Source organism: Dipodomys spectabilis, unplaced genomic scaffold, assembly GCF_019054845.1.
Source record: "Dipodomys spectabilis isolate Male_0828 unplaced genomic scaffold, ASM1905484v1 ptg000154l, whole genome shotgun sequence".
NCBI lineage: Eukaryota > Metazoa > Chordata > Mammalia > Rodentia > Heteromyidae > Dipodomys > Dipodomys spectabilis.
This window is the reverse complement of record NW_024870831.1, coordinates 569,489-581,699: the sequence shown is the minus strand read 5'-3', so window position 1 is coordinate 581,699 and position 12,211 is coordinate 569,489. Positions and strand designations below refer to the sequence as shown.

The window sequence follows — 12,211 nt, the reverse complement described above, 5'->3', positions numbered from 1 at the left end:
ACTTTAAATTTAGACTTCTGAAATGATAAGCGATGGGAATTCAGGATAGATAACATAATGCTAAGAGCATGGAAATTATTTCCCTTCCAACTTCAGTGTGTAGAGAATAAAAATGCTCTATTGGATGGCCCTGAAAGTCCAATTCTAAATTTAGGACAGAAGGTGAATAGTAAAGGAGATCTATCTTAGCCATTCTGAGATTAGTTTTGTGGAGAAATATACTCATTTATGTTAGTCAAACCTGGAAGAGAGGATGTGGCAAGCCCATAGCCAAATGCCAAAGTAGAGATATCTAACAAAATACCATGAATTTGAAACAAGTCTTAAAAGGGGATCTGGGCTAAAAGGGAGTAGAGTAGAAGAATGGAGAGGCAAATGGTGGACTAATACATTCATAACATTCAATGTACACGTCAGAATGAATATAAGTAGGAAACATGAAGGGATAGGTGGGGTTGGGGTAAGGGAAGGAAGAAAAATGTGAAGTTTGACAATAATCCAGATGCACTGTATATTGAAATGCACATACACTCTATTCAACACTGACATGATGAAGCAAAACCCCTCTGCACAACTAGCTAACCATAAATTTTTTGAAGTTTTAATATTCATAGACCAGAGCATAAACCTTTAGAGATTAATAAGAAGAGAATTGGCATATTGTTGAGGCTTGTTTCCCTTTCAATATACAAAATTTAGCGTGTCAAGTCTGCTGAAAATGTAAATTTTATTTTGCCTATTCTTTTATGCAAATTGCTTAAAATGTAGAGAACCAAATTCCAATATCCCTTAATTTCCAATAAAAAAAAATCTTATGCAGCTTTAAGTTTCTCAGTTATTTCTAAATACCTTAATGCAATGCATTATTGGAACTAATTTGATTCCATATTTAAACTTATTGTTTTGCTGTTGTTGTGAAAGTACTGTACAAAGGGGTTTCAATTACATGGGCAAGATAATGACTACATTTCTTATCAAGCATGGTAGCTTCCTCCTTTGTTTCCCCTTCCCATAACTTCCTGTCCTCTCCTCACTCCACAACCAATCCTCCCCCCCCACCAAAATTTTAAAGTTTGTTTTCTACATAATGACTTGTACATCTCATTGTTGTAATGGTCAAACTGTATCTCTATTATTTAAACGATTTGCTTTTTCCCTTCCCCTCCACAAATTATAACAACATCAAGTACAGTGAAAGCAGGGTTTTTTACAGTGGAGGAGAGACATACAAAGCAAAAAAGAAATAATCTTATAAATGTGTTAGAAACAATCGCATTACAGGAAAAATAAACAATTGAATATATATCTTAGGTTTCATTTCCCTAACATCAACTTGTCTGACAGTTTCTGTTTGTCTCAGACATATACTAGTTATTGCAAATAAGGGAAAACATGGCACTTAATGTTTCTTTGGGCCTGGCTTACATCACTTAATATATTTTTTTTCCTAATCTTTCCATTTCCTAACAAATGGAGCAATGTCATTCTTTCTGATGGAGACATAGAATTCCAGTGTGTACATTTACCACATTTTCGTGATCTACTCATCTACTAAGGGTCATCTGGGTTGATTCCATATATTAGCTATGGTAAATAATGATGCAATAAACATAGTTGTGCTAGAAGCTCTAGTGTGGTCTTGTTTGTGAACATTTGGGTAAATACCCAAAGTGGGATTGGTGGGTCATAGGGGAGCTCTATGTGAAGACTTTTGAGGAACCTCAATAATTAATTCCAAACTGGCTGAACAAGTTTAGACTCCCATCAACAATACATTCATGTTCCTTTCTTTCCACATCCCCTCCAGCATCTGTTGTTATTAGAGTTCTTGAATTTTGCTATTCTAACTGGCATGACGTGGTATCTCAATGTTGTTTTGATTTATATTTCTTGTATGACTAGGGAGGTTGAGCATTTCTTCATTTGTCTACTGGCCATCCTTGTTTATTCTTTAGAGAACATTCTCTTTAAGTCTTTAGCCCACTTATTTATTTTCTTTGAAGATTTTTTTTGGGGGATTTAATTTTTGAGTTACAGGTATATTTTAGATAAGAGACCCTTGTCCATTTTATGGCTAGTGAAGACCTTCTCCCAATCCGTAGGCTTTCTATTAATCTTGCTAGCTATGTCCTTTGACATGCAGAAGCTCTGCAATTTTATGCAATCCCATTTGTCCAACTTTTCTTTGATTTGTTGTGTTTCCAGGTCTCTACTAAGAAAATTTCAGCCTGTGCCAACAAGACCTAGGGTTTCTCCTATTCCATTCTGTAATGTTTTCAGAGTGTCTGCTTTGACTCTGAGGTCTTTGATCCATTTGGAGTTGATTCTGGTACAGGGTGATACATATGTATCTTGCTTTAGTGTTCTATAAGTTGTTTACCAATTTTGCCAGCACCAATTACTGAAGAAGCTGTCTTTCTTCCATTCTATTTTTTAGCTCCCTTATCGAAGATTAGATGGCTATAGTTCTGTAGGTTCATTTCTGGGTTTTCAATTCTATTCCATTGGTCCTGAGGTCTTTCTTGTGCCAGTACCAAGCTGTTTTGATTACTATGGCTATGTAGTTGAATTTGAATTTTTATTGATATTCTTCCAGCACTGTTCTTTCTGTTAAGGATCATTTTTTGCTATTCAGGGTCTTTTATTGTTGCATATGAATTTTTTGATTGCCTGTTCTATTTCCTTGAAGAATGAGTTTGGAATATTGATAGGAATCACCTTGAATTTGTAGATAGTCTTCGGAAATATTGCCATTTTCACGATGTTGATCTTTCCAATCCAGAAGCATGGGAGTTTTTGCCACTCTCTAAGTTCAGTTTTGATTTCTTTTTTCAGTTTTTTAACTTTTCATCATAGATACCCTTCACTTCTTTGGCTAATTCCTAGGTATTTTACTTTTTGTGGAGCTATTACGAATGGAGTTGCTTTCCTAATTTCAGCCACACTTTTCTTATTGTTGGCATACAGAAAAGCTATTGATTTTTGAGGATTAATTTTACACCCTGCTACTTTGCCAAAGTTTTGAATCAGCTTGAGTAATTTTGGAGTGGACTCTGTGCGATTCTTTAATTACAAGAACATTTCATCTGCAAAGAGGGAGAGTTTTACTTCTTCTTAACGTATTTGGATCCCTTTTATATTTTCACCTTGTCTTATTGTTGTAGTTAGTCATTCAAATACTAGATTGAAGAGAAGTGGAGAGAGTGGGCATCCTTGTCTCATTCCTGAGTAAGAGGAAATAGCTTTAGTATTTCACCATTAAGTAAAATGATGGCTATAGGTTTGTCATATACAGCCTTTATTGTATTGAGGAATGTTCCATGGATTCCTAATTTTTCCAGAACCTTCATAATAAAGGGGTGTTGGATCTTGTCGAATGCTTTTTCTGCATCTATTGAGACAACCGTGTGGTTCTTATCCTTGCTGCTGTTGATGTGATGAATTATATTAATTGATTTGCATATATTAAACCAGCTTTGCATCCCTGAAAGAAATCCTGTTTGACCCTGATGTATGATTTTTTGGATGAATTGTTGAAGTCAAGTGCCAAAATTTTGTTGAGAAACTTTGCATCAATGTTCATAAATGAAATGGGTCTATAGTTCTCTTTCCTTGATGAGGCCCTTCATGGTTTTGGGATGTGTGTTATGATGGCCTCATAGAATGAGTTCATTAGTGAACTTTCTCTTTCAGTTTCATTGAAGAGTTGGAGGAGTATTGGTGTGATCTCTGCTTTGAAGGCCTTATAGAATTCTGCTGGAAAACCATTTGGTCCTGGGCTTTTCTTACATGGGAGGTCTCTTATTGCTGGTTCTATTTCAATGCTTGGTATAGGCCTTTTAAGATAGTTTGACTCATCTTGGCTTAGTTTCAGCATGTCAGTATTTGCTAGGATAAGGTCCATTTCTGCCAAGTTCTCAAACTTATTAGTTTAAAGGTTTTAGAAGCATTCCCTTATAATGTTCTGAATCTTAGTTGTTTCTCTGATATTTCCATTCTTATCTCTGAGTTTATTTGGGTGTGTTCTCTTCTTTTTCTGTTAAGTTTGCTAAATGTCTGTCAATTTTGTTAAATGTTTTGAAGACTCAACTCTTTGGTTTCTTGATTCTTTCTATTTTTTTTTACATTCCAATTCATTTAATTATGATTTAATTTTAATTATTTATTTGCATCTACTGGATTGTATTTATCTTGCTGCTCTTTTTCAAGGAGGCTCGGATGTCTCATTAAATTGGTTTCACATCTCTCCAATTTGTTGATGTAGGAACGCAGAGGTATAAACTTGCCTTTGAATACTGTGTTTGCTGTGTCCCAGCGGACACAGCAAATTGGTGTGTTCATTTTTGTTGAATATCATGAACATTTGAATTTCCTTTCTAATCTCTTCCATGACCCACTCGTGATTCAGTAGTGTGTTGTTCAGGATCCATGTACTACATGACTTTTTTTAGTGGCTTTTGGTGTTGAGCTCTAATTTTATTCCCTTGCGGTCTGAGAGAATGCAAGGTATAACTTCAATGTTTCTGAATTTGGACAAGTTTGCTTTGTGGCCTAAAATGTGGTCTATTTTGGAAAATGTTCCATGTGCTGTGGAGAAAAACGTATTGTCTAATGCTGCTGGGTGAAATATTCAGGATATGTTTGTTAAATCTACTTGGTTTATGCAGTTTTTTATATCTGTGGTTTCTCTATTGAGTTTTTGCAAAATTTAGCTATCTAGTGGGGAAAGTTCTGTGTTAAAGTCCCCAACAATTAATGTCTTTTGATCTATGTGGGATTTGAGGGAAAATAGTGTTTCTTGGATAAATTTGGGTGCTCCGTTGTTTGGCAAATAGATATTTAGAATTGTAATATCCTCCTGAAGGGGTAATCCCTTAATTAGTATGTACCGAACTTTTCACTAATTTTAATTAAAAGTCTATTTTATCTGATATTAGGATTGCAACTCCTTCTTGTTTATGGGGACCATTTGCTTGGTAGATTTTGTTCTAGCCTTTATAATTGAAAATGTTTGTATTTGTGGCCAAGAAGTGAATCCTGAAGGCAGTAGATAGAAGGATCTTGCTTTTTAATCCAAGTAGACACACTTTGTTGCTTAATTGGAGAATTAAGTCCGTTAATGTTGAGAGATAGAACTCAGAGGTATTTGGGAGTTCCTGCCATTTTATCCAACTTGTTAGGGGCTGCCGCAACTGTATTCTTCTTATGGTTCTTGGATTCTCAGTTTGGGTGCTGTTTCTTGGCCTTTATTGTGGTCTTGTTGGTTTTCTCTGTGTAGGACATCTTTAAGATACTTTTGTAGGGCTGGTTTGGTAGAGATATATAGTTTCAATTTTTCTTTGCCATGGAAGTGTTTTATTTGACCTCCGATTATTAAGGAGAGTATAGCTGGGTAAATTATTCTTGGTTGACTCGTGTTTGTCTTTACGGCATGGCTTACATCATTCTAGGCTCTTCTTGCTTTGATCGTCTCTGCTGAGAAATCTGAGGTGATTCTAATTGGTTTCCCTTTACAGGTGATTGATCTTTTCTCCATGACAACTTTAAGGATCTTTTCCTGGGTCTGAATTGATCCTGTGCATATTATAATGTGACAATGGGATATCCTGTTCTGGTCTGGTCTATTGGGAGTTCTAAAAGCTTCTTGTATCTGAATAGGCCTATCTTTTTGCATGTTTGGGATGTTCTCTCCTAGGATCTTGTTAAACAAATTTCCTAGACCATTGACTTCTGGCTCTAGGTGCTCCTCTACACACATTTTCCTCAGATTAGGCCTTGTAATGGTGTCTTCCAAGGGTTGAATGTTGAATAGATCTATCATATTTCTTGGATTTGTCTTGGATGGTTGTATGTTCTTTCTCTATAATATCTAGGCTGTCTTCTATCCTCAGGATTCAGTCTTCTGCATGGTCTATCCCACTATCCACACTTTCTACTTTTTTTTATTTCCTTATAGTTGTTGGGCTTTTATGGCTTCAAATTCTTTGTTGGATCTTTGTTTTAGATCTTGTATGAAATTCTTTACTTCCTTAATTTAGTGTTCAGTGTTTATTCTCAAATCACTTAGTTGATTAGTTATGGTTTCCTTGGACTCCCATTTCTTCTGTTGGGATCCATTCATCATTCTCTTTGTGGACTCCCTGACTTCTTTCAGCTCTCTGTTTATGGATTGCATGAATGCCTCTAGTGATCTCTGTCTATTCTCATCCCGCTCTCTCATTTTCTGTATTACTCTTTGATTAGCTTCCTCACGTCCATGCAATTCTTGTAGTTCTCTTTGTTTGATCTCAGCCTGCTCACACAATTCCTTTATTTCTTTTTGAGTGTAGTCAAACTGCTCAGGTAATTCCTTTATGTATCTTTGAGTAGCTTCCTCACGCCCATGAGCTTCCTGTTTTGATCTTTGGTTTGCCTCCTCTCTCTCCCTATCATGATCACACAGAGTTCATTGCAGGTTTTCAATCTTTTCATTTACCATAATTACCATTAGTGTTTGTAGAGCTTTTTGGGAGCTCTCTTCTGGATTATTCATTATCTGTTCTGTCCACTGATTATCATGAGTGGAGTTGAGATACCCGGACTTGCCAGTTTTCTTGTGATTTTCCAGCTTATACTGCCCATTTGGGATGAGAGTAACAACAGTTTGGTCCTAGAAAACTATCTTAAGGCAAGCATCAACAAAGTCTTTAGTTGCACAGTCCAAAGCCTGCAGATATAATCTAGTTCAACAGATATACTTTTCAACATCAAACAACTATGTATTAATAGGCTACGAACCACAAAGAAGAATTTGGCAAACAATAAGTTATTAGGTTTAGTGAGAGATATGGGTATAAATAGGAATAGGTGGATGTGGAAAGGTAGAGGGAGAGCTAACTTAGTCCTAATCTCAAAGCAGAAAATAGGTTGGATAGATTGCTAGTAGAGACAAGGGAAAAAAGAAAGAGAAAAAAAGACAAGGAAAAATAGTAAAAAAAATTAAAAATTAAATAGTGAAACACTTAAAAATTATGCAAATTAAAAACGTAATGTTCAGCGAAGGACGGGAATAGGATAAGAGAAGGGGAGGAATAGAAAGGAGACGTGAAAAATTAAAAAATAAAAATGTGTAAAATTTTATATATGTATATAGAGGTAATACGGCTATTAAGGAATTTAAGTCTAAAAGGTTTTGAATTCAGTAATAATTTTCTGGATTAAGTGTGTATACAATGGAGGATAAGGTCTAATAATTGACTACAGGTATATCTGAGAATGAGCAGAAAAGCGATTAAATCATGCAAAGAAGAACGAAAGAGAAGAAAAAGTGAAAAGAATGAGAAAGAAAGGAAAAAACGATCAAAAGGTCAGTAGAGCTAAACAAATATGAAAAAAAGCACACACACACACACATACCCCTAAAATAAAAATTATAAGAAGAAGAAAAAAAAGTCAATAGAAAACAATTTTTTAAAGTTAAAAATTAAAAATGTTAAAAAATTTTTAAATAAAATGTACCAAAAAAAGAGTTCTTTCCTTTTTGGGGGTGAGATGGGAAGATCCTGTATCTCCCTTGTGTCCATTACCAGTCTCTTGGAGTCTCTGGTCTGATTGTGGTGTTTGATTTTCCTGTAGCTTGGTTGTTTTCTTAAGTCAGTTTGTTTGAGCAGGCAGAAAAATGCTTTGCTTTACCTAGGATTTTGTCATCTGCCTCCCAGGCTACTTCAATGGGAGGGAGATCTGCTTTGAATATCAAAGAGGGTGATGGCTGTTTCTTCTAGGTTGGAGATTCTGTGATGGGGCTAGGTTCTGGGTAGAGTTGAGGTCTTTTAGCAAACAGTAGCTTTTCCCTGAGGGGCTAGCATCTGAGGCAGTCACAGAGCCCAGTCCAGGAGCCATCCTCAATGTTTAATGTTACTGAATTTCAATTGATTATCTAGGCTGCTGTAGGGAGGGGCAGCCTCTGGCTCTGTTTACCCAGTGATGAAAGCCACTCCTGGGGCTGGCACAGGCCCAGGCTGGGTGACTTTCTTCTGGGTGGAGCTGAGCCTGGCAGGTCAGGTTAGTTTCCTGTGACCTGCTAAATGACTTTTTGTTTTCATCCAAGGACTGATTTGGAGGTAGATTCTCAGCCACGCCTTTGCCAGTATCAAAGATGGAGATCTCCAGTAGTGGGCAGGGAGGGGTGGCCTTCCCTTCTCTGCTCTCTGAGGAGGAATGAGGAAGTCAGGCTTCTACTCAAACAGGAGTCTGATTCCTGGGTCATCTCTGGTCGGCGATCTGAAGGATGAAGATATCTGCTCCTTGTCAGTTCTTGCTGGTGTTGAGTAGAATCCTCTCTCCTGCTGCATCTGGTGCCTTTGTCCTAGACTCTCTGTGTTGCAGGTATGGTGGTTACGGACACCACCGCCCCCACCACAGCAGCTCCGGCTACTGGCAAGTGCTCAGATTTGTCTCCTTGGCTGGATTTTCCCTCTCTGGCCTAACTCTCTGTACTGTGTTGGCACACTTGGTGTGATTCTCTGGCTTAGGACTCTTCACTGGAGCACTAATACTGCTTTCTATATGAGAGCTTGTTTAGCTTCCAGCTTCTCCTCTGCTATCTTCCCGGAACTCTAAATTTAAATTTAAATGATAAATTATTTTTAAAATCTTTTCACTAGGGCACACGTATGGATAGATAAGTGATGTGGGCAGAATCAGAATTATTCAGAAGGTTGTAAATGGATGCTTACGTAGTTTTCTCTCGGCTGGATCATAGAATAGAGACTGTCCTAATTGGAACAAGTTAGCCTTCCGAGGGAGGTTTTCTGCATATAAACACGGCATCAACATTTTATTAGAGGATTATTCAAGATTAGCTATATGTTGATTGATAATGACTGATCATGACAGAAAGTTGAGGGAAAACCATCTACACTTCAGTGAGGTTCTGATTTGGGCTTCACAAACTGTTATGAAAGCTCTACATGAGAAATCTAGCAGCCACATTTCTAAAAAGTCCTTGGGTTGTTACACTTTCTGATATTGTCTCAATCCAAGTACTTCTCCTTGGAGTTCCATACTGTTCAATGGTGCTGTATTAGCTCCTTGTTAAAATTTGCAGGCTGGGGGCTGGCAAGGTGGCTCAGTGGTAGAGTGCTTGCCTTGCATGCATGAGGCCCTGGTTTCGATTCCTCAGCATCACATAAGCAAAAAGAAAAAAGCCGGAAGTGGCACTGTGGCTCAAGTGGTAGAGCACTTCCCTTGAGCTGAAGAGCTGAGGGACAGCGCCCATGCCCAGAGTTCAGGCCCCACGACCAGACCTCCCCCCCAAAAATAAATAATTTGCAGACTGGTCTTTTTAATGAAATTTGTGCTTATCAAAATTGCTCTCCAAATTCCATCCACAAACTGCATACAAAATTTATCTGAAAAAATTTGTATCTGTTGATAGTGCATATACTTTTAGTTTCATTACAAATATAGAATGTAGTAAAAATTTTCATAGCAATTATACTGCACTAGCTTGTGGGCAGGCTCTAATGTAAATAATATACTGTGTTCATGTAGAGATTTTGAGTATCCAAAGTAATAAGCCTGTGGTCCTAAAACCAATACCTTATTTATATTGAGTGACAAATACCACTTCATATATGGACACAAGTTTTCCTTGTATCTTTTTAATATATATTTTTATTATAAATACTGTACAAAGGGGTTACAGTTACATAAGTAAGGTAATGAGTACATTTCTTATTGAGCATTGTTACTCCCTCCTTTGTTTTAACCCTACCATCCCTTCCCTTCACTCCTCCCAACCTCCCGCCTTCACCCATCCTCTGATAGAGTGTCTTGTATATCTCATTGTTACAATGGGTCAACCAGTATCCTTTCCTCATATCTTAAATGAAGAAATGCTGGCTTGATTTATGCTGATTCTACTTTTGTAGACACATCTAAAATCACTGGCCAAGTCCAAGAACACATAAATGAAATGCCATCATTTTTTTGTCAGTTGGTATAATTGTGTTCTACACATTTATTGACAGGTTACAAATTACTCTCAAACTTTAAAACATTAAAAATACTTTCTTTTCTTTTCTTATCTTCTTGGCCAGGAAATCAGCAAGACCTCAGTCAGCATTTCTCTCATAGGAATTTTCACATAGGTTAGTTAAATGTATATGTAGAGTCCAGTTTTCTGAGGATTCACTCATCTGCCTGGGAATTCATGCTGGCTGTTGGAAAAAGAGCTCAAGTAAAGATGCCATTTAAAGCCTTATAACTTTACTCTTTACCAGGGTATTCTCTTGCTACTTTGGTTGTTGAGAGTGTCTACAAGACTAAGAATTCCGTGAGAAGAAGGGAGACACCATATGACTTAGACCCAATTGACTTGCTATCACTTGTACAGCATTTTGTAAGTCAAATCTCTCTAAAACTACCAGTTTTAAGAGATAAGAGGAGTGGTAAAAGAACTCTTAGAGACAAATACGTCTTCAACACATATTGTTCCAAGTATTCCGTTTAGGCATATTCAACAAATGGTGAAACTTATGTTGGCTGTAATTATGTGTCTTTCTCCATGTGTGCATGTATACATGTGTATATGTATGTGTGTGAATAGTAACATACATGTGTGCATTATGGCTTATATCATCATTTATTCCTTGCTAACAAATAAAGTAAGGAATCCCTAAAGTTTTAACAGAAACTGTGTAGTTAAAGTCTTAACTCTTCACTCTGCTTCTTTACACAAAGACTTTGCAACTCCTCATTAATAAAGTTTCCATAAACTCTGAAATGTACATACTTAATGCTTAATGTCTGCTACCATAAATCTTAAATACTTTATAGAAAAGTTTTATACTTGCCAAATAGTCCTTTTTTTTGGCATATATAAGCAAAATCCCCAAAGTAAGCATATTTAAAACATTAAAACTTTTAACAAACCTTAACACTTTCTTCAATGTTCATTTTGACAGGTGCCTTGTATAGAATAATTGAATTCCTCCTCATACACATCTCTTGAACAATAAATATCCAGAATTATTTTGTTTTTGGTATGTCTATCTTGATTTTATTCTTAAATGTGTGCTTATGTAAGAAATACATGATTCTAAAATTTCACAACAATTCTTTTGAACTTACTTTTTGTTGAATTGTCTAGTTTAATAAAATCAATAAAAATTATACTTTATATAAAAAATGTTTTATGCTCAATTTAGCATCACATACACTAACATTGGAACAATACAGAGAAGATTAGCACGCCCCAGGCGCAAGGATGACATGAAAATTCGTGGAGCGTTCCATATTTTTTACAACAGATGCTGAAAGGTATGTGGCCACAAGGGAACCGTACTGCATTCTTGGTGGGAGTGTAAACTTGTTCAACTACTTTGGAAAGTAGTATGGAGTTTCCTCAAAAGACGCCACATAAACTCCTCTATGACACAGTAATCCCACTTCTGAGGATTTACCCAAATGATCATAAACAAGACCATACTAAAACTATCAGCACAACTATGGTTATTGCAACATTATTTACGATAGCTAAGATATGGAATCAACCCAGATGCCCCATTAGATGAATGGATCAAGAAAATGTGGTATATATACACAATGGAATTCTATGTCTCTGTCAGAAAGAATGACATCTCCCAATTTGATAGGAAATGGAAAGACTTGGAAAAAAAATTATTGTGTAAAGTAAGCCAAGTCCAAATAAATATAGGTCCCATGATTTCCCTTATTTTCAATAACGAATATATGTCTTGGATAAGCAGAAAAGTTCAAAAGATATGTGCATATATCCAGATAAGATGATGTTAAAGAAATTGAACCCCAAGGTAGGGACACAAGTGGTTTTTTTTGTTTCTTGCTATTGTTTCTAACGTACTTATAATGTGCGATGTCATTTTTTTGTTTCTTTGTATGTTTCTCCCCATGCTATAACCCCTGTTTTCTCTGTATTTGAAGTTGGTGCACTTACATCTTGTATGCATGCTTCTCTAATTTGGGGAGGGGAAGGGAAAAAATGCTCAAACCGGGATACAGGTTGACCCATTGTAACAATGAGATGCACAAGACACTATGTTGAAAAATGAACTTTACAATTTAGGCGTAGGAAGGAAGGGTGAGGGAGTGTACTTGTGGAGGTGGGAGGGAAGGGATGGTAGGGGAAATACAAAGGAGGAGTTAACAATGATTGTTAGGAAATATACTAGTTTCCTTGTTCATGTAAATG

At 36.6% G+C, this 12,211-nt stretch overlaps 1 non-coding gene across 1 annotated transcript; it reads left to right on the top strand.

The window, feature by feature from the left end:
- Positions 1-11,176: 11,176 nt before the first annotated feature.
- On the top strand, positions 11,177-11,283 carry LOC122118506. The gene has a single exon (XR_006149392.1). It is a non-coding gene; the product is annotated as a U6 spliceosomal RNA (small nuclear RNA).
- Positions 11,284-12,211: the final 928 nt, after the last annotated feature.